The 3090-nt window shown below is 45.8% G+C and overlaps 1 protein-coding gene across 1 annotated transcript in view; it reads left to right on the top strand.

Moving 5' to 3' along the window:
* Nucleotides 1-3090, top strand: part of ISG20L2 (interferon stimulated exonuclease gene 20 like 2) — a 13327-nt gene that overhangs the window by 7462 nt on the left and 2775 nt on the right. The gene's annotated exons all lie outside the window — the stretch shown is intronic.

Here is a 3090-nt window from a genome sequence, read left to right as displayed (position 1 = left end):
CCCCTCCATTCTCCTCTTGGAATCTTGGGCACGCACGCACACGCGCCCGGCGTGAGTTTTAAGCCACCGGGTCCGGGACTTGACCCGCGGTCGACTACGTGGGAGTCCAGTGCCATAGCCATTACGCTAACTGCTGGTCCTAAAGTAGTGAAATTATTAAATAAATTATTATTATTAAATAAATAATTATTACAAATAAATAAGTAAAAATAAATAAATGTTTACCCAAAAAATAGAAGTCTGGCTAGTGTATCAGGGTTCTCATCTCACTCAGTGAGCAAACCCATGTATTCTAACCTTGGGCCTGGGGCCCAGCATTCAGATATTCCCTGCTCAAGGGATGAACAGGAAAGGACCCAGGTCTGGGAGGGCAAAAGGGAAGCTTCTTGGTCTTCAGGGGCCACCAGAGGGCACCCTTGTCTACTTCTTTGCATTTTCAGATACATGCTCTTTGCCTTTCCTAGACACTCTGTTCAATCTTTTTTTTTTTAAGAATTATTTAATTGTGAGGCTGGCAAGTGGTGTGGCGGCTAAGGGCGCTGGCCTCTCACATCGCCAACCACGGTTTGAGTCCTGGACCTGGCAGCTTGCTTTCTCACTTTCTCTCTTTCTGTCCCTCTCGGGCCAAGTTAAAATTTAAAAAATGCTTAAAGTTAAATAAAATAATTTTTTGTTTTGTTTGTTTGTTTGTTTGTTTTTGGAGACGTTTTTACTATAGGGCGCGTGCGCTCGCCAGAAAGACACAGACAGACAGAAAGCAAGAAATCACTCCCCAGGGGGGATGGCCACACTGCAGTCCCTTCTCCATTCTCCTCTCAGGATCTTGGGCATGCACGCACACACGCCCAGTGTGAGTTTAAGCCACCAGGTCCGGGACTTGAACCACGGTCAGCTACATGTCAGTTCAATGACATAGCCATTATGCTAACTGCTGGTTCCAGTAAAATAATTTTTAAGAAATAATTACTTAATTGTATTTATTATTGTTATTTCTAAAAATTTTGTGTAGGGACATGTGCTCACCAGAGAGAGACAGAGAGAAAGAAAGTGAGAGAGCAAGCTGGCAGGTCCAGGACTCAAACCACAGTCAGCCGTGTGGGAATACAGCATCTTAACCACTACGTCACCTGCTGGTCCCCCAATAATTTCTTTTCTTTTATTTTTTTAGAAGACTTTCGATTTTTAAAAAATAATTATTTTATTTAACTTTATTTTATTTATTTTAACTTGACCAGAGAGGTACAGAGTGAAAGTAAGTAAACGAGCTGCCAGGTTTGGGACTTGAACCTTGGTCGGCCATGTGGGAGTCTAGCGCTCTTAAGTACCCCACTACCTGCCAGCCCCGCAGTAATTTCTTTTTTCTTTTTTTTGAGTTTTTTGCTGTAGGGCGCATGTGCCACAATCCCTTCTCCTCCATTCTCCTCTCGGGATTTTGGGCATGCATGCACACATGCCCAGTGTGAGTTTAAGCCACCATGTCCAGGACTCAAACCGCAGTTGACTACATGGGAGTCCATGACATAGCCATTACACCAACTGCTGGTCCCTCCCCAAGTAATTTCTTCTTTTTTTTGAAGAATTATTTATTGGGGACCAGCAGGTGGCGTGGTGGTTAAGGCGCTGGACACTCCCACATGGCCGACCGCGGTTCAAGTCCCGTATCTGATGGCTTGCTTTCCCTCTGCTCGCACGCGCTCTCTCTCTCTCTGGTCAAATTAAAATAAGTGAATAAATAAAATTGAATAAATAATTCTAAAAAAAAATGACTAGGACTATTTAGCAAGAAAATATTATAAAAAGTTATTTATTCAATTTTACTTATTCATTAATTTTATTTTAATTTGACTAGAGAGAGAGCAGAGGGAAAGTGGGAAAGCAAGCTACCAGATCCAGGACTTGAACCGTGGTCTGGCATGTGGAAGTGTCCAGCACCTTAACCACCACGCCACCTGCTGGTTACCCCCCCCCCAGTAATTTGTTATATGCCAGAATGTTCAGTTGGAGGTTCACCAGAGGTGCAAATGGTTAGTTTTTAGGAAACACTCAAAAGGAAGAATTGAAGAATATCTTGTGTAGAAGAGGCACAGCTGAGGAAAAAAGGCTTGGTAGAGAGAGAGAAGGGACGAGTCTGAGACAGTAAATCTTAGCTTTACTGAGGGCTGTGTGTTGAGGGTCATAGGAAGGAAAGATGGCAGCAGGCAGTAAACTGGCTGAAGTTAGGAGTCACTGAGTACCTGGTTGACTGGACTACATAAAGCATTTCTCCAGTGCTGAGCTGGGGTTACAAGACAAAGGTATGGGGAACCAGCAGTTAGCGTAATGGCTATGTCGCTGGACTCCCACGTAGTCAACCGCGGTTCGTGTCCCGGACCCGGTGGCTTAAAACTCACGCCGGGCGCGTGTGCGTGCGTGTCCAAGATCCCGGGAGGAGAATGGAGGAGAAGGGATTGCGGCGTGACCATCCCCCCGGGGGGTGATTTCTCGCTTTCTGTCTCTATGTCTCTCTCTGTCTGTCTGGCGAGCGCACGCGCCCTATAGTGAAAAAAAACCCTCTCAAAAAAAACCAAACAAACAAACAAACAAACAAAAAAAAACAAAGGTATGTCCAGATGAGGCTGGCCCCTTCCAAGTGCTTCCTGTGGGAAGCCATGTATTATAGAACCATTGCATTTGTTCATGACCTGTTTGGAACCCCATCTTTTTTTTTTTTTGAGAGGTTTTCGCTATAGGGCGCGTGCGCTCGCCAGACAGAGACAGAGACAGAAAGCGAGAAATCACCCCCCAGAGGGGATGGTCATGCCGCAATCCCTTCTCCTCCATTCTCCTCTCAGGATCTTGGGCACGCACGCACACGTGCCCGGCGTGAGTTTTAAGCCACCGAGTCCGGGACGCGAACCACGGTTGACTATGTGGGAGTCCAGCGACGTAGCCATTAAGCTAACTACTGGTTCCCTGGAACCCCATCTTGAGACTGGCCTTCAGAGCCCATGGCATATTCTGTGGTTGCCCTCATTGGTAGTATGCCTTGTGCCTTTTTTTTTTTTTTTTAAAGGTTTTTGCCCTAGGGTGAAGTCTCCCTCCAGGGAGGTG

The sequence above is a fragment of the Tupaia chinensis genome, unplaced genomic scaffold (genome assembly GCF_000334495.1).
Source record: "Tupaia chinensis unplaced genomic scaffold, TupChi_1.0 Scaffold000438_1, whole genome shotgun sequence".
NCBI classification, from domain to species: domain Eukaryota; kingdom Metazoa; phylum Chordata; class Mammalia; order Scandentia; family Tupaiidae; genus Tupaia; species Tupaia belangeri.
The sequence above is the reverse complement of the archived record's forward strand: the minus strand, read 5'-3'. Positions and strand labels throughout refer to the sequence as shown.